Source organism: Scyliorhinus canicula, chromosome 14 (assembly GCF_902713615.1).
Source record: "Scyliorhinus canicula chromosome 14, sScyCan1.1, whole genome shotgun sequence".
NCBI lineage: Eukaryota > Metazoa > Chordata > Chondrichthyes > Carcharhiniformes > Scyliorhinidae > Scyliorhinus > Scyliorhinus canicula.
In genome coordinates, this window is record NC_052159.1 from 93,524,507 (window position 1) to 93,548,297 (window position 23,791).

General features: G+C 49.1%; 1 long non-coding RNA gene across 1 annotated transcript in view; it reads right to left on the bottom strand.

Annotated features, from left to right (window-relative positions):
• LOC119977819 overlaps positions 1-13,444 on the bottom strand; it is a 62,868-nt gene extending 49,424 nt beyond the window's left edge. Inside the window, exon 1 of the long non-coding RNA XR_005463283.1 lies at positions 13,374-13,444. This is a non-coding gene — a long non-coding RNA (uncharacterized LOC119977819). The remainder of the gene's footprint in view (positions 1-13,373) is intronic.
• Between the last annotated feature and the right edge of the window lie 10,347 nt (positions 13,445-23,791).

Consider the following 23,791-nt stretch of genomic DNA (forward strand, 5'->3'; position numbering starts at 1 on the left):
ATGCTGTCTACTTGTCATCAACTTGTTACAGTATTATTCAGCCCGGTGTCTCTGGGGAGTTCTTCAGTAACGGATGTATCAGGATAGTATCAGGATTTTTCCTGTTATAGACAAGAGTGAAGTCTCCACAGCATGATTTATCTCTCATCATGAAGATAGTTATAAATGTCACATTCCTGAATTTGGGGCAAGTTATTCCTCCTGCCAAACTGGTAGAATGAGTGCATTGAATGTAGATGTCAGCAATAGTCCACCGGCTTTGAAAATCCCAGTTGGAATACCATAGAGGCTGCAGGCTTTGTTGTTTTGCATCAAATTGCTTCTTGTAGCTCTCCCGCTAATGGTGTTCAACCATGGCTTCTGCCGCAGGATACTGGGGCAATAGCCTAGATAGTATCAGCCGTTAATGTGCATTTATGGTTGAGGAGTTGTATACATTTTTCTTTCCAGCATTGACCAATGACGTTGTCATCTTTAAGAAGAGAAACACCAGAGACTACTGGTGGCACGATGTGAGGGGATAATGCGCACGAGACGTGTCCTGCTGGAAAACTCTTCTTTTTGTCCTTTCTACTGGTTACACCAGGTAGGTGCTAGGTTTTTTATTTCTTGTTACCTCTTGAAATTTAGCTGGGCAGAGTTCTTCCTTCTCTGAGATGTCCAAGGGAGGCAGAGCCAAAAACGTTTTGAGCCGAAACTCATTGACTGATTCTGAAGCCTCTCAAGGAACTACTGGAGGTAAGATGGCAGAGGTAGCTTCTTCCTCTCCGGTCACTTCACTAAAGGCCAAGGCTCTCACCAGCATTTTGGTGATCGAACTGGATCTTAAAAGATCAATTGCAGAGGTCGTGGCCCCATTCATTTGGTTCTTGAAACCACAAGTAAGACCATCAAAGCTCATGGAGCCACAATTAGGAACATGTAGCAGCATTATGAGATCATAGAAATCGGATCTCCTCTCTGGAGTCCGATCTTGTTTTGGTGGTTGAAGTCAACAAATCATTAAAAATCAAACTGAATAACCTGGACAATAGATCCAGGAGGCAGAATTTTTGGAATGCGGGGCTACCGGAGGGACTGAGGGCTGCACCCCTATTGATGCACCTCGGGCATGTTCCACAAGGTGGGTGAGGGTGTATTTACATCCCCCTCTGAATTAAATCAGGCCCATCGCTCACTCCGACCTGAGCCTCGCCATGGGGATCCACCTTGTGCGATGATCGCAAGATTCCATCATTTTAAAGAAACAAGAGCAGGTCCTTTGATGGGCAAGGAAGCATCGTGACCTCAAATGGGAAGGCCAATCTGCAAGGCTATCCCACGACATGAGAGCTGCATTTGATGCAGTAAAATCCATCCTATACAAGAAGAGAGTCAAGTTCGGGAAGATCTATCCAGCTCACCTTCAAGTGACATTCGGGGAATAAGATCACTTGACATACCGGGAGATGCAGAAGCTTTTGTTAAAAAGCATCAATTATGCACTGTTTAATCTTTAGAGCATACATGCTGAGGACAGTGAAGTTGGAGCAGCACAGATTGGTGGATCCCATTCTAGAGGTGGATCACCAGTACTCGCTCGATCCAACCCAAGGAAATATTTCCAGATCCAGTTCAAGCTACTATCCACTAACAAGGATGTAAACTAGTCACAGCGCTCCAGGGACACTTTTTATGAATACAGGGAGATGGCCAGTCATCTCCTGGCTCACCAATTCAAACATCATGAGGCCTCCCGTGAGATCCCTCAGATAGTTGACCTGGGTGGAGACCTTGGGCGGGATTCTCTCAGCGCACACCAGTTCAGAGAATCACTGGGCCGGGCGCGGATCGCGCCTGGTGGGAGGGGGGGGGGGGGGGGGGGGGGGGCGAGTGGGTGCCCCATCCCTGGGGCAGGGCGGGGGGGGGGGCATCTACTGTCGCCGGGGCCTACCGTTCAGCGGGTCGGCCTCCCCTGGGGGCCCCCTCTTTTACTCTGTGCCGGCCCCTGTAGCCCTACTGTAGTGATTTTGCGCCGGGTCTGGTGCGGAGAAGGAAGGTACTGTGCATGCGTGCATTCATGCTGATAGCAGTTTGCATTCGCGCTGGTCGCAGCATGCATGTGCAGACCCGTGGTGCCCATTTGACGCCAGCATCGGCAGCTCGAGCAGCGTGGGTCTCTCCAGTGCCGTGCTGGCCTCCTGTAGGGCAGGATAACGCTACACTTAGCGGTCCAATGACGCCGGCGTTAAACTCTCCAGTTTTTATGATGGCATCAACACTCTGCCATAAGATGGGAGAATCCCACCCCTTATTCCTCCCCTCTCCAGGTCAATGAGGCTTTTAAATCCTATGATGGTGACCTGTATAAATTCACCTCCCCCCCCCATAGCTAAATTGATTATGTTGGACTTTCTGAACAGTTTGTCCATCACATCTGTCGAGGCAGGCAGGAGGTGTGAGTTGGAGGGAGGCTCAATACAGGGTCAACTTCATGTTTTCATGCACCCGGTTGAGCCTAATTCAGTTCAAGGAGTTACCTAAGGCGCATTTGACCAAGGCAAGGTTTTGCCCATGCTGTGAAAGTTATTGAACTTAATCATCAACAGTCTTTTCAAGTCACCCTCTGTTTCCTCAGTTTGACACATGAATCAGACTTCAATCCACTAATGCATCAAGCACGCTGATCAATTAACCTGAGGAAGTTTAGAAAATTATCTGTCAGGGAATGAACGTGAAAGGGTCAAGGTAAATGTGCAGCCAGGAAAACTGATGCATCATTGATTGACAGGGTTTTCACATAAGACCTTGCCTTAAAGTCTTATCATTTTCTATGTACGACATTAGCTCCATTAAAAAATTTCCCTGTCAAATTATCACTGACTTTACAATCATCCAAGTTGCTATTTCAACATCTGCAACTTTCATGTGTCGCTCTTGATAATAAATATGCAGTCTCTACCAAGGAAGATATCATCAGTTTATTTTTCACCTGAAATTGCATTTTTCTCCTTTGATTTTTATTCTCTCAGTACTTGCCCTTGGTGAGGGTAGGGGGTCTGTCATCTGGTAGCCAGCCTGGTTACTTGACAAATGCCAATTGACCCCATGTCTGCAAGCAGCCCCATCATACATACAGTCCTGTCAATGTGCGAGGTTGTATCCAATTGCTCACTCAATCCAAACTGTCACAGCTTTTGCCTCATATTGCTCCAGATTGTCAGAGAATGGAGGAAATGCTATTCCCGAATGATAGCAACAGGAGATCCTCCTGTCTGACTAAAGTGGCCTGGATGAAAATTGCAGAGGACGTTAGCAACCATGGGGTCCTCCAAAGATCATGGGCAGGATTCTCCGTCCCTGAGGCTAAGTGTTGACACCGGGGCAGGATTTGTGGACTTCCATGATGGCAAAACTAGCGCCGCACCTGGACCGATTCAGCAACCAGGGAGGGGCTAGCACCGCCGCAACGTGGAACTCAATCGATTCCAATGAGAAACGGTGCCAGATTCGAGCTCGACACCCAGGAGGCTGACAAGCTGCAGCTGCATATACACACTTCACTCCCCACACACACCATCCCAGCTAGTTGCGCTGGAGTGTACCCATCCCGCTGGTGGGTTGGTCGTGGCTAGAGGGCTCCTGGGGGTGTGGCCTGGGAGACACCTATATGACTCATGGCACTAAGTTCACAGTAGGCTGAAAGTGGCGTGCACAACTGCATGGCTGCCTTGCAGGCTGCGGTTATGGTGTTCCATGCCCTTCTATCCCGACCCCACAGCCCACTTCCTGGCCATCCCACGTTCCTCCACTTGGCACTGGCAGAAGCCCCGTCCAGCGGCACAACTGTGAGAAACTATGGCGATGTTGGACACTTTCAGTACCCCCTCTCTCTCCCTCAGCAGCCACGACGGCTGTTTCATGATTTGTAAAAGCACAAGTGAACCTCGCCGCTGGAATTCTCCCCAATGGAGGTGGAGAATCGTGCAGGGCCTGAAGAATACCGGATCAGGCCTGCTAATCACATGCCAACGGTGTTTACTGTACGTGCAGAGCGGAATGCATTCACGCCCCGGTTGAGGCAGTGGAGAATTGTAATTTGCCATGTGCCCGCCACAATTTCGGCGTTAAAACCGATTCTCTGCCCAATCGTGTTTCCCGACGCCGGCGTCAGCCGATGGAGAATCCCTCCCGTGGGTTCAGCAAAGGAAAAGGATCAATGATGTATTTCAATCCACCTGGGTAAATGCCACGGTGGGCATGAGACTATGTATTTGTGCAAGTCTGCAGCTAGGGCTAGGCGGATGAATATCTGAGCAGTCTTAGGATCTCATTGCACACAAAACCATGTGACAGTTTGGTTAAGTGTGTGATTGGATACATGGACAGGCCGGTATGTGTGATGGGGCTGCGTGAAAACAAGAGAGTCACGTGGCATTGTCAATTCAGTAAATCTCTTCTTTCTTATTCAGGACAGGCAGACCCATAACCAGAAGTAAAGGGTGAAAATGGGTGGAGGGATGTGCGATGGTCTACGTGCTTTGGTAGAAAGAACTCTATATTTTATGTGGGATGCAACTTTTGCCTGTGGTTGCAAACCAGTTGGACATTTATAGAGTGGAATCCCTTGCTGTTTATATATGTCACTAGCAGTGCCCTGGGGAAATATAACGGCAACATGAGAGCATTAAATTACACCTTTCACTCCAATAAAACAAGTGATGGCTGAAAATCCCATTTCCATGATGTCATCATTGGCGGTAAACCTGATGAACTACTTGGCATCACAGGAACCACCTCTGATGCTCCTTTGTGTGGCAGCCTGCACGCTGCCATACATGTCGCCTGTGGAGCCCGCGATGAAATTGTTGGTCACCGGAGTCACTGGCATGGGGTTGCCACCAAATCCATGTGGCTGCGGGTTTTTCTGCTGGATCTGGCAACTTTCAGTGACTGCTTCCTCGGACAGCCTAAGGCATCCCTGGCATTGTTCCTCAGACATCTGGAGATAGTTTGCCCGTAACCTGAAGATGTGTTGCTGTGTCAGTGACCTTCTTCTACCTTCCCTGGAAGGCTGCCTCCTGAATCTCATTTACTGCTGTCTGCTGCTGGCCTTACATCCTCAGTTGTTGAGTGGTGAGGGCCCTCCTTTGTCTCCTCCTATCCCTGAGCTTGTAGGAAGATTGGGGACAGGATTCTTCGTCCAGCGATGCCAGAATCGGGTGGAGAATCATGCGTGAGCCGGAAATCGTGGCCGGTGTCGGGTACCCGACGGAATGCCATGCGCAGTGCCTCGTCAGCGGAGGCAAAGCATTCTCCTGTGCATATACAGTAAACACTGTTGCATTATAATTAATGGGCCTGGATTGGGTGTCTGTATTTTCCGGGGCCTCTGTATTGCTCTGCCTTCGCTAGGAGGAATTGCTGATGACGAGTTTCACTTGTGGTTTCAAAAATCAGGCGCCCTGGCTACTGAGGGAGGGAGAGCCCGTGAGAAGGATTGGCCAGCATACATGCAGGGATCACCCGGGCGGACAGTGGAACGCACCGGAACGCATCTCATAGCGAGTCATCTTCATCCTCCGACCTATGGACAAGAATCTCTGATACTGCCAACCCATGGCTAACACGCTGTAGTGTACAGGTAGGACCCTTGGAGAGGGCAGAGGGAGCTCTGGTAGTTGGATGGAGTGGAAGGCTAGAGGTAGGTGGGGTGAGGGACTTGGGGAGAGGGAAGGGTTGAACACTTACAGGAAAGGGGATTCCGAATGAAGTGCAGGCAGCGACGGTAGCTGGAGAGGAGGGACAGTGCGGAGGAGCTGCCAGTGGCCAGGTCTCTTAGTCAGGAAATGAGGAGGTGATGAGGTTGTCCCGTGTACAATGACCCTGGAGCACACGGCTTGCCTTGTCAACCCGGACTCCATGCGCAGATCCTCCTGGACACCACCCTCATCATCCTCTTCAGATGATGCCTGCCATTCTTCCTCCTCCTCCAGCATGTTCCCCCTTTGCTGCACCAGGGGCTGGTTTTGCACAGGGCTAAAGAGCTGGCTTTTAAAGCAGAGCCAAGCAGGCCAACAGCACAGTTCAATTCCCGTACCAGCCTCCCCAAACAGGCGCTGGAATGTGGCGACTAGGAGCTTTTCACAGTAACTTCATTTGAAGCCTACTTGTGACAATAAACGATTTTCATTTTCATTACATTTCATGTTGTGCAGGACGCAGCAGGCCAGCACAATTTTAGAGAACCTCCTGCGGCTACATTGGAGTGCCTCACTTGAGTGGTCCTGGCAACGGAAGTGCATTTTGAGGTTTCTGGTGCATCGCTCAATGACTCTCCTCGTTGCTGTCTTATAACGGGTCTCGACCTCGGTCTGGGGCCTCCACGAGGTATCATTAGCTATGACCTCAGTTGGTAACCCTTGTTGGCCAATAGCCAACTCCTCACCCGACGGAGCGCCTCGAAGGTGCCTCCTAGTGCCCCAGTGTGTAAACATTGTGCATGCTGCCAGGGTAACAAGCATAGACGTGTATTACTTGCAGCTGGTGATCACACACCAACTGCACATTGGGGAAGTGGAACTCCTTTCTATTGATGGAGGCCATCCCCTGTTTAGCCGATGATTCGAATATATATTCCATCATGCCCTGGACCTGGACCTGGGACATGCCAGCAATGGCAGTGAATCCTGCTGTCCAGGTATCTTGCTGAGCCTGGTCCAGATTGAAGGTTATACAGTCCGATTCCCAGGCCCATAGGGTATCCGTAACAGTGTGCAGGCACCTGTGTGTGGATGTTTGTGATATCCTACACAGGACCCTGCTCGAGCCCTAGAATCTTCCTGAGGCACCGGGAGCGAGTGTCATAGACATAGAAGAACATAGAACATTACAGCGCAGTACGGGCCCTTCGGCCCTCGATGTTGCGCCGACCTGTGAGACCGACCTCCAATGCCCCGCGGCGCCAGGTGCACCATCTGTCACAGGTGGTGCACAGCCTCCCTGGTTAGCTGGAGTCAGCAGCAACACAGGAGGTCTAGCAGCTCCTCGAAAGAGAGGTGCTGACTGTATACGTGGCCTGATGCCGCTCCCCCTTGGCCTGTTGAACAGCCGGCACTTGAGCCTCACCGGCTGGTCCCTGCTCTCGGGCAGGTCCTCTTGTGCAGGGTCCTCCCTGAGCTGCTCCTGCTCTTCCAGCCTCCATGTGTTCATAACGGCAGCAACCAAATTCATTCTCTGCCGGGGTGTGTGTGCGTGTGAGTAGATGAGTATTTCCTTGAACATCCAAAGCTACAAGGTTACATAGTCTCCCCTGAATTGTTCTGCTGCGCCACCCTCAACACACCCCAGCACCCCTTACCCAAACTCCACCCCTCACCCGGCCCCCTCAATATGTTGTTCTTCACGCTGCACCCCTGTCCCCATCAGTGAGTGGCACTGGGCCTGTGATGTGGGCATCCTCTATCCTCACCTGTCGTCCCTGTCAACCGGGGTACGACTGGGTTGCCGCTACCTATGTCATCTTATCTCTTACTCAGGATAAAGCACTCAGTCCGGTCCAAGAGCACTCTTTATTTTTCAAGAATTAACTTAATATATCTGCACAAAATTAAATTGAAAAACTTATGAGAGTACATTGAAATCAGTCAAACGGGTCACGGGCTGGATTCTCCGAGCCGAAATTGCGATCGGCACTGGGGCGGAGAATGGACGTTAATGCCAAAATGGGACGCCGCTCCCGTGATTCTCCGGTCTCCAGTGAATCACTTGGGAATCATGCATGCGCGAACCACACGGCGCGGGTAGGGGGCCATTGACAGATCTCCCCCGGCGATTTCCCAAGGAAAACTGTCCGTGTTCCCAATGGTGTGGTCCTAAACACCAATGGGCTGTCAGGAACGGCCGGTGGCGGCTGCGGACTCAGTCTGCGGCCGCCCTGGTGGGGGGGGGGGGCGGGGGCACCGATCACGGGGGGCCTCGTGGACGGCCAGGAGGCGACTGGGCATCACGGACCCGCGGGCTTGCACGATCTTGGGGGAGCCTACATTTCTGGTACCGCTCCGCGGGCTGAGTCCGCCATGTCCCATGGGGCGGCTGCTGCAGGCCACTGCTGTGTACATGCACGGATTCCCGACCGGAAGTGCAGGGTCCCATATTCGCAGCCAGAGCTGCGAGAAGTGCTCCGGGGCCTTGCTAGCCCCTGGCAGATAGGAGAATCACTCAGGACTTTCTTCAGGAAACTCCAGAGTGATTCACCAGTGTTTTTACTCTGGCGTAGGGACATAGCCCCATTATTAGAGAATCCAGCCGTGGTACCTGAGGAACAGTTGTTAATGATGTAGCAGAGAGCTGCTTAGAGAATATCTCAGTGTTTGTCATGATTGACATATAGATGGATTTGAAGGTGATGGTAAATATCTTAAACTGAGGCCAATGAAGTTAATGGCAATGGCACAGCTGATGGGCATGTAGGCCTTTAACCTTTGTGTGGCTGAGAACATGGCAGTAATATTCTGGATTACATAGTATATAGTGGTAGGAGAGAAGTCTGCATGAAGACCTTTGGAGAAATTCAGCTATGAGATGATTGTTGGAACCAACAATTCTACGGACACGTGCTTGTAGGATTAGAATAGCGGTTTTAATATACTCACAACAGAGCCAGCCGGTTAGCCATTGAACTTTCGGTGAACTGGCCGGCTGACCATGTGGCACTGATCTTTTATACAGCAGCTTCCGGGGGAGGAGTCCTGGGCAGAGCCAAGGGAGAAGTCCCGTACAACTCGAGCATTCCCAGAGCTACTCCCCCTGGAGGACAGGTTGTGCAACTGCACTTACAATACAGACACATGTATACAGATTATAATCCGGTGTGAATCACATTCACCACAATGATTAAAACATATATTAAGATTTCAGAGGCTGAGTGAGAAGAGGTAGGGACAGAGTTGGTCAATGTTGCAGAGATGAAAATAACTAAACTTCCTGTTCGATAAGATGTGGGAAATGAAGCTGAGCTTGAAATTGGCAAATATGTCAAAGTTACACAGCCTTGTCTAATGCTGAAATCAGGATGCGGACAGGAGGGTAGATGAATTCAAATTGAATGCAGTGGGTGTTTATGGCACCTGAATTTTGCTGGCTTTAAACTTAAGGAGATTGGGGCTCATCCATGTCTTGACGTTGTTAGATATAGAATGACAGCCATTGGGTTGGTGTTGTAGAGAATAGTATAAGTGAAAGCTAATCCCATTCTTTGAGATAACCAGAAAGTCAATGGTTGGGGAGTGAAAAACCATTTGCGATCAGTAATTTCTAGAGTGTTGCAAGTAGAATAGAACCAGGAGAGTAGAGAGGCACAGAGATGGTCTGTGGAGCAGAGACAATTGAGGACAATGGTATGTGTTACAATTTCTACAGCAATAATAAGACTAAGGAAGGTGAGGAGGGTTAGAGAACCTCATACAATCATACAAGATGTCAGGGGTGACCTTGCCTTGTGTGATTTTGGGGAGGTGGGTAAGGTGAAATTTTGATTGGATGGAAACATAATTGCAAGACATTTGAAGACTTGATGCTAATAATTGCAAGATTACAAAGAGTTTATTATTAAACATCTAATATAACTTACCCCTGCATTAATACACCTTCTACTTGTTTTCAGTTTTGTAAAAAAATACAATTTGGCATGAGCAAACTTTTGCCTGTAAACCTCTTGTTAAATTGCAATTCTGCACGAATGTTATTCCATATTTTGAATAAACAATCATTAAACCAATTGCTACTACTTCACAATCAGGACTATAGTGTTCCCACACATACATAATTAATTTCAACTGAGACTAACGTTTCAAAAAAACAGAAAATCTCAGCCTGATGCCATGTTATTTTGAATAATGTCAAAAATTGCATTAACATGAGAAACTGAACTCATACTACATGGTATGTAGAAAGGCCGTTATTTACAATGATCATACATAGGGCATAATTCTCTCAAAAATGACTATGTCATTTTGGTTGGGTTTGGCTCATGCTTCCCGAAGGCATTTTCGAGTATATCCAGACTGCTATTCCCCCACACTTTGTCATTTTTTGGGGTATTTGGGGAATTTCTCACCGGTCAATCCCACACTTAGGACGCAATCTAACAAACAAGAATCCGATCTGGGTGGGATTAGAGAGGTTGTTCCGGAGCTTGTAGTGCCAGGACTGATCCCGCTCTCTAATGGCGCTCTCTTTTTGTAAGTGCCCCTGCCAGCCTGGCACTGCCACCTGGGCACCCTGGAAGTGGCAGACTGGCACACAGATTACACTATCAGGGTGCTAGGCTGGCAGTGCCAAGATGGCCAGATGGCACCAACAGTGCGAGGATGCCATCTTGCCCAGAGGCCAACCAGCTAGGGGCTTGATCGCCTTGGAGACCCCCTCCCAGGTAGTGGTCCACCTGGTCAGTTTGTGGGGACCAGTACTGAACGGCACCCAGCTGGTGTTTCTGCGCAGCGAGGCCGGTCTATGCCAGGTGGCCATTGGATCGCGCGTGAGCACAGCTAAGTGGGTTCTTGATCACGAGATATGCTTAGGTCTTGCGAGGCACAATGGCCACTGGGAATCCCGGGGCACAACGTGGCCAGTCGATCGCCCTTTGAATTTTTTTCTGCAGTGGGGAACTAAACTCACTGGCCAGACCAGCTCTTCAGAAATCAGGGTGACATTTTAAAATGGTGCTCCGATCTCAAAGTGAGCTTGCGGTCCCTCACACCCCCCACCCATGGACAATGCGACCCTCGCAGACATGGACAACACCTCTAACCCTCGACTCCCAAGAGGCAACCTACCCCCCCCCCCCCAATCACTGAACATTATCGTGAGCCCCACCCCACCACCCAGGCATGATAGTGACCCTGCTCCACACCCATCCATCCCAGTGGGCATCGGGGCATTGACCTCCACCCCCTCCCTCTAAGTGAGCACACCCCTTTCATGACCTCCCTCCTTTCTGGACCCTCCCCCCAACCTTCATGATGCCTCTTCATACACCCCCCTTCACCCGCTTTTATAGGCATGGCCCCCTCAGGCAGTTCCAACCTGGCATCTTGGCAGTGCCAACCTGGCATCCAGCCACTGACCCCAGCAGCCTGGCAAAGCCAATCTGGTACCCTAGAAGTTCCAGGTTGGCACTGAGATGCATCCCAGACCATCTCGGTGGGCTCCAATGGCCTCCAAACCCCCTGAGTGGCCATCACGCCTGGTCTCCATTTGTGGAGAACAGTACCAAATGGCACCTGGGTGAGGGCTCACCAGTGCGCCCGGTGACTCCCGGAAGCTGTGAGAATGTGGCCTCAAACAGGCTGTGCATATTTAGATGAACCTGATAGCTCATTTAAATATGATTTTCTGGATCATAACCAGTAAGAGCATGATCCAGACCGTGACGATGTCGTGGTTAGGTGACTTGCGATCAGCTCAGCATTTGGTGCAAAGCCCATTTTGGGTTTCGCCCGCGAGGCATCTGATGCAATTGGATCGGGCCCGCAAAGCAGTGGGAAAATCATGTACATGATCCCTTCTAAACAGAGAGGGATCTATGTTGGTTTCTTTAGTAATTCAGAGGAAGCTGATAGTAAATGAACATAGTCTCATTTAACTATTTACAAAATTCTGCTCAAGGCAGCATATTCCTCCCAGTACAGTCCTTGCTGGGACAACTAACCACACCAGGCCCTGCTTTGGGCCGGCTTTTATCTTCGTTCATAACGAGCCCCAGGTGGAAGGCTCGTCTACTCATACAGGGTATGCTGAAAAACAGGAGAGAGACAGCCAGCACAGCAAAATGGCTCCGCCATCCCAATGGAAGTGGCTGCCAGTCACATCAAAAGAATCACAGCAGTCAGCATCTTAGATTGCAGGCATGTCGGGGAAAGATTTGTCAACATCTCTTCCTCTTTCAACATGGGCGCGATTCACCCAGAAAATGACAAAGTACCATTTTTGGGTGGGTTTTATGGAGTATTTCCAGCTTTTTGGGTGAGATCCAGACCTGAATTCACCCACACTTAGTTGTTTTTTATGACTTTGGGGAGTTTCTCCTTGGTCAAGCCCACACTTAGAAATGTTTTCAGCAGTGGGGAACTAAACTCGCTGGCCAGACTGGCTCCTCAGAGAGCGAGAGCCATGTAGAAGTGGTGCCCCAACCATGGACACTGCCATCCTGCGCAGACATGGGTATCAACCCCCCCCCCCCCCCCCACTCCCCATGTGAACACACTCTGCTATGGGGTCCATGGGGGCACCCCCACCTTTAGGGTCTCACCCTCTCAAGCCCCCACCCTTTCAGGACTCCCCCTCCCCCTCCCTCTTTCTTCATGAAGCTCCTTCATACCCCGCTTCACTCCCCTCCTTCATAACCCCATTTCATGGGCACAGATCCCTCAGGCCCCGACCATTGGCAGCGATAACCTGGCACCCTGGCACTGCCAGCTTGATTCCCCTAACACCCTGGCAACACTAACCTGGCACCCTCTGGCATGATGCATTATCCGCATTGTGCCAGTGCCGTGGGCTGGGTGGCTTGTGTGCGATTTGTGCCCGGCACAAAACCTGATTTGGGCCTCACCCCGATGTTCCTGGCGCAATGAAATTGCCGCCGGACTCAATGTGATGGGAAAATCACAACCCATATCTCTTTCAGCATACAGAAATATAAACTTGACAACTGGTATGGTACCGAGAAACCTATATTACATCTGTTTGGAACTACATTCTCTTTCAGGAGCTCTTTGTGACGACTTGAACCCTAGCTCCTAGCACCATGCAGAATGCTGATGAAACTTCTACTGAAAAAGTAGCATGACTCAAACTTCTGCCAAGCCTCAGAACAGAAGTTGGCATCTCGTCTGAATTAAATAGTGAGATCAAGGGGACTGACCAGCAGATTAAAAGGTACTCTGGAACACTCTGACAGGGCCTGTCATGCAACTGGACTGAAAAATAATAGGTGCCATTCACATCTGAACCCTTTGTTATCTTTAAACCAATGTCTATTCTGCTGCTAAAAATTGAGCAAAGCCAGACTGCCCAGCAGATGTCAGGTTATTGAAGTCTGCAGCTGTGTCGTCTTAGGTCTGTGGTCCTAGAGATTCTGACCATTAATATCACTTGAGCCCTTGAATGAGTCACAGCAGTCTCATAGGGTCACGAAGTGTGAGCAATATATTCTGTAAATCACAGCCTTTGCAACAAAGAAAGTTTACCCTCCCATGTCTGCAGTGTGTCATTCATTCTATCGCATCCATCAATCCACCCACCTGTACTCCGTTCTGTTCAGAAATTGATAATTACTTTCTGACTCTTTTGATCAATAAAGCATTAACTCTCAGACTGAGAATCCTACCCACCTATTTACTATCTGGAGAAGGTCACAAAATTGAGACAGATGTCAAAAAGAAGTAGCTTTGACTGCTCCTTAATCATTCATGTTCAGTCTCGAAACACCTGCTGAATGAGAAAGTGAATTCAGTCACAGTCCAGAAACATCTGTAAAGTGAGGAAAATCATACCACAGTAAATTATTGAGGCAAAATACTTTCCAAAGTAACAAAGAATTGTTGAGCCTGGATTTTAACTCCTGCAGGAGGGCCAAGGTAGATGGTAAACTGCCTCGTCCTCCTGGTGCTTAGCCTGAAATAGTGCGAACGTGAAATTTAGCTCTGTATTTCAGCTGGGGCTGGCGGTACAGAAACCAGAACTCCAAATATCTGACTAGGATGTTTCTGATACAGCCCACGCAGCAACAAAATTTTAAAATTGTAAAAATGATAAAATTGCCAGCATGGGAATGTTGAGTGTTTGAGTGGGTGGATTCTAATATCAGACATTGTCTGATGCTGATTTGTACACAACCTATCACTATGGGCCTCACAGTACTCCCAGATGAACCCACGATTCAATCAATCACGATAGTTGGTTAATACTCGCTCTATGAATATTACTTACTGTTTCCCAGAATTGCCATCCCAATTGTGGTCAGGTCACAGAGGGAAGTCATAAGCAAGGTGTGGTAGTATGACTAGGGAGATCATACGACCTTAGAACCAAGCTGCCATTGGTACAGCAGTCCCACTGCCCATTGGCCCAGGCAAGTCATGCACCTCTCTGCCAATTGGCTGTGGCTAGTCATGTGACTCCTCGCCGATTGGCTGAGAGGATGGTAGCTCCACCTACAAGGCGGGGTATAAAAGCTCATACCATGCGGCAGTCAGCCTTTCCTTGTACGACCACTGCCGGGCTCACTTAGCTTATTAAAGCCTAATATTTGGATCCTCTCTACGACTAGTGTCAGATTGATGGTACATCACCAAGCAGCCAGCCATTGCTTCATCATCTTGGAACAAAGATGGTGCATACAGCTGACTGGCACAGGATGAATGTGTCATCGTGGGAGACAGGATATTGAGCACACCAAGTATATATTATAGAGTAGGAACTTTTACATTTGTAGTGCATCTCCCTGAAAATATGCAGGACCTATAGAGCCATGTGTGTGTACAATCAATGACACTTTGCAATATTGGAAATCATGTTAACCTGGAAAGGCTGTCTCTTCTCTCCTAGTTCTCTGTGGAAACAGAGATGGGATGAGTTTAGTAACTTAAGTAAGCCAGTGGTAACGGAACAAAGATTTATTGAACTATATACAATATTCTGCCCACGACAGTAACTCTCTTCCTATCCAGCTCTTCCTGGGAGAACTAAGTACACCAGGCTTGCCTGGGCCAACTTTTATGTGGAGACTTTTAACGAGCTCCAACTGGGTTCTTCCGCCCTTTTCTGGAAGCTTGTACTCTACGTGGCCCAAAGGGGGGGGGGGGGGGGGATCAACAATAGTTTCCCTGTGGTCCTTGTGGAGATTATAACACCACTTCCCCACCCCCCAAAGTCCGAAAGTTCCCCATCAGCCACCAGCGATGGAGGCCGTCTTTGTGTCTTCGCCCAACCGCCTTTTCCTGGCCGACCTCCAAAGTGTTATTGCCAAGGGCAGCACGGTGGTGCAGCGGTTAGCACTGCTCCTTCATGGCGCCAAGTTCCCAGGTTCGATCCCGGCTCTGGATCGCTGCCCGTGTGGAGTTTGCACATTCTCGCCTTGTTTGCGTGGGTTTCACCCCCACAACCCAAAGATCCTTTCGGCAGCACGGTAGCATGGTGGTTAGCATAAATGCTTCACAGCTCCAGGGTCCCAGGTTCGATTCCCGGCTGGGTCACTGTCTGTGCGGAGTCTGCACGTCCTCCCCGTGTGTGCGTGGGTTTCCTCCGGGTGCTCCGGTTTCCTCCCACAGTCCAAAGATGTGCGGGTTAGGTGGATTGGCCATGCTAAATTGCCCGTAGTGTCCTAAAAAAAAAAGTAAGGTTAAGGGGGGAGTTGTTGGGTTACGGGTATAGGGTGGATGCGTGGGTTTGAGTAGGGTGATCATTGCTCGGCACAACATCGAGGGCCGAAGGGCCTGTTCTGTACTGTTCTATGTTCTATGTGCAGGGCAGGTGGATTGGCCATGCTAAATTGCCCCTTAATTGAAAAAAATGAATCGAGCACTCTAAATTTAAAAAAAAAGTTATTTCCTGGATTCCCAGTCCCAGACACATACCTCTGTGTCCATTTCCGAACTGGAGACTGCCTCCTCCTGCTGGACCGGGTGCTGGGAGATAGACGGCTGGCTCCTCTAGCTGAGGGGCGGTTCCTGGCATGGAGGAGACATCAATGCTGCCGATTGGGTGTCATGTAGAGCGGGTTTCCGCTTCTTGAGGTGGCCCACATGCTTTCACTGAATTATTCCCTGAATCCTAACTTTGTAGGAGACCTGGCCCATTCTTTCCAGCATGGCACCTGGGAGCCAAAGTTGCGGGCATAGACCCCGTCCCCTGAGTGAAACTGTTACCCTGGCATCCTCAGGTCATGGTGCTGCTTCTGTGCCTCCTGCTGTACCTCCACTTTCCTGCTGAGGTTGGAAAATGTGAGACTCAACCGGGTTCTAAGCCTTCGGCCCATCACCAGTTCTGCAAGGGCGATTTCCGTTGTCACGCGTGGCATTGTGCAGTGGTTGAAAAGGAACCATGCCAGTCGCGTGTCCTTGCAACCCATGGTTTCTTTATGTCCTTTTGAAAGTCTGGATCACCTTTTCCGCCAAGCTGTTGGATGAGGGAGGTCCGGGCGGTTCTGAAATGCCAGATGCTGCTTCCTCCTGTAAACGTGGCAAACTCTTCACTAGTGGAGGGCATTTGATTATCTGTTACCAGTACTTCAGGGATCCCATGGGTGCTGAACGAGCACCGGACCTTTTCTACCTTAGCCCTGGGTGTCATTGAGGCCATCTTTCACACGTCAAACCGCATTGAGTGGGCATCTATGATGACGAGGAACATGGACCCCACGAAAGGCCCTGCAAAGTCCGTAAGCAGCTGCACCCATGGGCATCCCGGCCATTCCCATGGATGAAGGGAGGGCGCTGGAGGGAGATTCTGATGCTCCTGGCATGTCGGGCAGCTGCGAATGATCCTGTCAATGTCCCCATCGATACCGCGCCACCAGTAATAACAACGGGCCAACATCTTCATCTTGGGGGTGCCCGGGTGCCTACTGTGTAGGTCCTTCCGCAGGGACTACTGACCCTGCGGTGGGAATTCTACGCAAGCTCCCCACAATATCACACTGTCCTCCACACTGAGCTCCAAGAACTTCTAAAAAGAGCTTCAGAACTACAGGGATCACCCGGGCGGACAGTGGAATGTGATCCTAAAGGCAGGGGTCAGACTTTGTCAAATGATGAGGAGCTCCAGAGCTCATCTCATAGCGAGTCATCTTCATCCTCTACCATGTGGACAAGACCCGCTGATACTGCCAACCCAGGGCCAACGTATTGTGGTGATGTGGGTAGGACCCTTGTAGGGGGAAGGGGGAGCTAGGGTAGTGGGAAGGAATGAAGGGCTGTGGGACAGGGAAAGTGGAGTGAAAGGAGGAAGGACAGGAAAGGTGGAGTGAAGAGAGGTTGGGAAGGGAAGGTGTGAACGACTATTGGGAAGGGGGTTCCATTTGGAAGCGTGGGGGGGAATGGAGAGGTGGGACAGAGTGGCGGCGTTACCGGTGGCTGGTCTCTTAGTTGGAAAATAGGGAGGTAATAATAATAATAGTCTTTATTTTCACAAGTAGGCTGACATTAACATTGCAACGAAGTTACTGTGAAAAACCCCGAGTTGCCATATTCCCTGGCGTTGTGAAGCAACAATGCTAACCACTGTGCTACCGTGCTGCCCAGGTGATGCGTTTGTCCCATAGACGGTGGCCCTGGAACACATGTTGGGTGGCCTACCCTGCCAGTCCGGGCTCCACGCCCAGTTCTTCCTGGACACCCTACTCATCTTCCTCATCAGAAGAGGTGTTTTTCCTCTTCCTCTCGCATATTGCCGCCTCTGCTGCATGATGCAGGATGCAGCAAGCCAGCATGATGCTCGCGACCCTCCTGGGGCTATATTGGAGAGCCCCATTGGAGAGCAGTCCAGACATAGGAAGTGTATCTTCAGGAAGTCGATGCACCACTCAGTGACGCTCCTGTTGCTGCGTCACCACCTGGCACAAGTAGCCCATGGTCTCAGTGGCTAGCTGAAGTCTTTGGTGGTAAAGGTGGTCCAGCAGCTCCTCGAAGGACATGCGGCGATTATATAATATGTGCCTGTTTGGCACCTCCTCTACCTGATGAGCGGCCGGCACTTGAGCGTCCCCGCTGGCTCCTGCTCTTCTGGGCCAGGCTTATCTCTTTATGTGTCCTCCCTGAGCTGGCCCTGCTCCTCCAGCCTCTGTGATTCCGCAATGGCAGCTGTGGCCAGGTAGATAGCGAGCATAGTTGGCTGTACTCCGAAATACACTCTCTGCAGGAGGGAAAAGAGAAGACATGGTTAGCAAGACGAATATACCCTGGCCCATTCATCAGCAACAGGTTACACAGTCACCCTGAGTTGTACTGCATTGCCACCCTCAACATGTTCCTCCCAACCCCAACCCATACCCACCTCTCACACAGCCCCTCAATATGTTGCCATCCGCACTGCACCCCTGTCCGCATCAGTGAGTGGCACCGGGCCTGTGATATGGGCATACTCTTCCTCGCCGCCAGTCCCTGCCAACAGGGGTACCGGTGGCTGTCTCAATCCGTGTTAGCGATGGGTTCCATGGCCCCTGTCCTGTTCCCCCAGTGGGGTCTACTGTGAGTGTCCTGATTGGGTGGGCCGTGTGTTATTCTGCCAGCAGGGTGATATCTGGTTGTGTGGTGTAGCGGGTCACCGTGTGCCACCAATCACCTCCATCCTTAGAGGCTTGTCTGTGGGCAGGTCCTACTGATGGGGTGAGCGAGGGAATCATGCATCTGCTGGGAGGGTAGCTGCAGTGTGATGTGGGTCCTGGGTGTGACAGACAAGTTGTGTCAATCTGAACGGGGGCAGGTTGGATGGGAACAGGGGCGCGTTGGACAGTAGTGCTTGGAGATAGCTCATGCTCCTGAGGGGTGGGTTAACTGATAGTGGCACTGGTAAGGCCTCTGCCCTGAGATGGTCAGTGTGCCAGGGAGGGTGCCAAAGGCCACGGTGCATGTATCCTTTGTTTGGGGTGAGCTCTGCTGTTCCCCTGCTGTTCCCCTGCAGTGGGGCTGTGCTTCTGATGAGTGCACTGAGGAGTTCCAGCACCTGGTGTGCCACTGATTGAGCTTGGCCACGCCCATCCCATTGATGGGTCAGCTGGGGTCGAATGTTTTCCAGAGAGGCAGCCTGGGTGGGCTCCCAAATGACCAGAGGCTCTGTGAACACTTACAGGACACAGTGAGCAGTGAGCAGAGTGAGCAGCCAGGGGCCTGTAATAGTACCAGAGAGTTTGCATATAAAACAAATTCTACAGCAATGGCAGTCGGAGCAAGGCCACAACAATCCCGTGCAGGTCACCCCAGTCCACAGACTTGGCACCAAGTTGTTCTCCACTATTCCCCCCAACCCAAGCAGCCAATCCAACCCCACACCCCGCAAGGCTGGCAATTTTGGAGAGTTGTTGAAAGTTTCTTACCTTCTCGCTCCCTCTCAACAGCCAATTTGCACCCGCGTGACATCTGTCTAAGAAGGGCAGAGCATTGTAGAAGGTTGGAGCATACTGCGTCCAACCCGCTAATGATGTTAAAATCCATGCAAATGGTGGTTTTACATGGACCTCCTGGCGGGGGGGCAAACTTCAAACCTAGGAGTAACACAGAATGCTTTCAATGTGGGGGTCAAAACTTCCCAGAAGTGTGTAGACTCAAAGGAGCTGAGTGTGGGAAAAGAGGTCATCTGAAGCACAAATGCATAAGCAAGCAGGGCCAGCCCTATACAAACAGAGCAAGTAATCAAGCATCGGTAAATAACATGGGGGGCTGTTCAGTGGAAGAATATAATGTGATGTCCTTAGACAATATGGAATAAGCCAAGGTAGCCCCCATCACACTTGTACTGATAGTAAACAGCTGGCCACTAAAAATGGAGGTGGATATGGGGACGTCAGCTACTGTTAAAAACGTATGTACCTACCGGTGTCTGAAAAAAGTAGTTTAACCCCTAAAGATGTGGAACATTACAACAAATTTAGCCATGAATACTGGCGAGGCTATAAAGACTGTTATGGAAAGCAGTCAGTACAGCTTCCACCAATGGTGGCATCAGACTAGGGACTGTCATGATATACAGACACACACATAATAATATACAGAAAAGCAGCAAATGAACACAGAGAACAGGACATGACCAATAAGCAGGCAGGACACTCAGGGGTGGGATCTGACTATAAAAGACATGAGGCACTCACACTCCGCCTCGTTCCACTGATGAACATCTAGAGAGTCAGTCAAGGGTGTTGTTACCATCTCACATCTCCACCACATGGCTAAGAGTTAGTCTGGTTCAGTCAGACAGAGTAACCACACTTAAGTTAGCAGAGACTCGAACTCAGAGAGAACTGTGCTAACTGTGCCATTAGTTCAATAAACCTGATTGAACTAACTTCAAGGTCTGGAGTATCTTTCTGATCTAAGCTGCATCCAGTTGCAGCCAGTGTTAGACCAGTGTACCTAGCACGACAGGGACCAAGCTTGATGGGATGTGATTAGCTCTGGGAGATAAAATTAAATTGGCTGGAGATCTTTAAGGTTAAAGGAGGTCTTAATGAGGTATCAAGAAGCATTCCAAGAAGAACTTGGAAAGATTAAATGATTACAAGCTTCAATCCACATAGATCCAAAAGCTTCATCAAGGTTTTGTTAGGGCAAGGCGCATGCCTCATGAATTAGTGGAAAAAGTTAAAACAGAATTGTGGCAATTGGAAAATCTGGGCATTATCAAACCTGCACAATTTGCTAAGTGGTCCGCACCCATTGTACCGATAGTTAAACCCGATAAAACAATCAGAGTTCATGGAGATTATAATTTAATGGTGAGTCTAACAGGTACCATATACCCAAAATAGAAGACTTGTATGCAAAGTTGGCTGGGGGCCTGACTTATACTTAAGTTGGACATGAGCCACGCCTGCCAACAATTGGGTTGAGGTGTCGAGAACTTATGTCACCATAAACACCAACGAAGGACTGTATCAGTATTCACATTTACCCTTTGGGGTTTCTTCAGCTTGAGCCAGCTTCCAGCAGACTATGGTGAGCTTACTGCAAAGGTTTTCCAAAGTTATAATTTACTTAGATGACATCCTGATCACAGGGCCCACTGAGGAAGAACAAATGCAAATCGAACAACATTTTAAACAGGTTCCTGGGAAGCATGAGTGTGCCTGAAGAGAGAAAAGTGCAACTTTCAGGTGAATGAGGTGGGTTATCTTGGACAGTTGAAGGGCTATACCCAATGGAAGATAAAGTGTGGGCTATTAAAGAAGCAGCAGCTGCTAAGAACATCTCACAGCTCAGATCTTTGCTGGGAATGATTAACTACTATGGACGTTCCCGTCCTCATCTATCAGCATTGCTAGCTCTGTTATTTGTGTTGTTGAAGAAGCGCCAAAAGTGATACTGGAATAATTCACAAAAAGAAGCTTTTAATCATATGAAGCAATTGCTTCAATCTTCACGTTTTAATTGATTTCAAATTTCACAATATGTACTGGGATTTGAGCTGACATTCCCAGATTTTGCTCTGGATTACTTGCCCTATGGAAGTTCATTCCACCAAGATCTCCCCCACATACCTGTATCTTAAAGATATTCACAGACACTGCGTCAACCACTTTTTGAGGAAGAGAATTCCAAAGTCTCACAACCCTCTGGGACTACATTTAAGAAGTGCAGAGTAGCTGTATGACCTGCTGATAATGTATGTTCTTGGGCCCCTGCTGCATGTGCTTTATGGTGGGCTGCACACTGCAATCATGTTGACGAGCAAGCAAGGCAAAATCTGTTGCTACCTCATCTGGCCCGAGAATGGGTTAATCACACCTCATGGTCCCTGTGGCCAAACTGGGCCTAATCCAGTTTTAACCCTTTAACTTGCTGTCAGTCTCTCACCCAAACACTGAGTGGTTGGCAGGTGGGAGAGAGATTTTGGGCCGTAGGAGATTAATGTTGGAGACTCAAGGGTAGCTTCAACCCTTGTTTTCTTAAGGAGCCTAGAGAAGCATTCCTACTCTCCCTGAGCTAAAGGGAAGTATTAATATCACTCATCTTTCTGGGCCTCCTGTGGCCCCAGATTTACTTACTATCAGGTTGGCATGGTGGAGCTTTCCTACACAGGCCTGGGGTTAAAATTGCAGTTAGACCTCAATGATTTAATTGGAACCTGACTTCCATGTTTAAACAACACCTCACTATCTCCCAATAGATGGCTCACTTGCCTGCTAAAATAAACAAGAAATTAGCTGAATTGGAGGGGGCTAGTTCTCTGCCCTGATTTTAACTGCTCCCGGGCCTTTTACTTTCTGAAAGCAAATTCTCAGATACTGAAGACAGTATTTTCAGTTTTTAATTTTTCCCCATATTTTATTTGACCTTTTTCATTTACGTTGCCCTTGTTTGAAATGTAGTCATCCCAAAAATATAATTGCAAATACCAAAAGCTTGGAGGGAAATCGTTCGGGAAAAACTGCAGAGAACCTTGCTATTGTTGAAAATAACGAGAAAACCTTTGTACTAAATAGGCAAAGGGAATAGAGACGGTTTATCTTTGTACCTTCTCTCTCCTCCGCAGCTATCTGTGTCTGTGCGTCATACCTGCTCTCAAGAGGGAAAGACTTTTGCCCTCATGCTCTTTTAAATTTAGCTGACAAGCCTCTGGTGAATGTCAATGTGAAACGTTGATGGCTGTACATAACTAGGAGTTTTTAAAGCTCATTGTATATGACCATCTATTACATGTTAACTCATTAACAACAATTTGCAGTGAAAACCTAAATAGCCTAAATTAGTTACTGGTTTTGCATTAGTGAGTGAAGAGAAGAAACTTAACATTAAGACATATATTTTTTTTTGCAAAATTGACAGTGTATCCCTCAAGAATTACAGTTCACATGCAAGTAACAAACTATTTTTACCTCAACCCAAAAAGGATATTTCCAAAAATCTTGTGATTTTAAAAAATATAACCAAAAGCCTGTCAAGGGCAGGGAAGTGATGATAACCCACAGAAAGCAGAGAGCCAGTGCTCCTCAATCTTCCTTTTTTAATTTAGATTACCCAATTATTTTTATCCAATTAAGAGGCAATTTAGTGTGGCCAATCCAACTAACCTGCACCTCTTTTTTGGGTTGTGGGGGTGGAACCCACGCAGACACGAGGAGAATGTGCAAACTCCACACAGACAGTGACCGGGGGCTGGGATTGAACCCGGGTCCTCAGTGCCGTAGGCAGCAGTGCTAACCTCTGCGCCACTGTGCTGCCTGAGTGTTCCTCAATCTATGCCATAGCCTTTCTGCTGAGTGCTTTCTCACATCCATTTAAAAAAAAAAAATTTAATGTATCCAATTAATTTTTGCCAATTAAGGGGCAATTTAGCGTGGCCAATCCACCTAGCCTGCACATCTTTGGATTGTGGGGGTGAAACCCACGCAAACACAGGGAGAATGTGCAAACTGCACACAGACAGTGACCCAGAGCCGGGATCGAACCTGGGACCTCGGCGCCGTGAGGCAACTTTGCTAACCACTTGCGCCACCATGCTGCCCCCCTCGCTCACATCCATCACCTTCACACCGTGTGCCTGGGGCAGTGGGGGGGAGGTGCCTGGAGATATGAGTTTGGATGTTGGCCCACATTGCTGAGGAAAGGGACAGAGGCGTCGTACTGGTAGTGCACAAGGGTGTTTATTGTGTTTTACAATTCTCCAATCTCCTGATTGTGCCCCAGAAGCTTGACCACTATCATTTCCCACCGAGGTGCGGGCATTTGTGCTCGCAAAGGGTGGGGATGGCAGCTGTGACTCCTCGATCGTGTCTTCCTCGGAGCTCCTCTCTGATATGGGGCATGTTAACATGCAGACCAATGTCTGGTGGGAGGATGGAATCGTTGTTATTGATATGGGGATTGACATTACATTCGTATGACAGGGGCTGTTTAGCACAGGGCTAATCGCTGGCTTTGAAAGCAGACCAAGGCAGGCCAGCAGCACGGTTCAATTCCTGTACCAGCCTCCCCAAACAGGCACCGGAATGTGGTGACTAGGGGCTTTTCACAGTAACTTCAGTTGAAGCCTACTTGTGACAATAAGTGATTTCATTTCATTTCATATGGTCTTCTGGGAGGCTGGAGGCTGGAGGGGG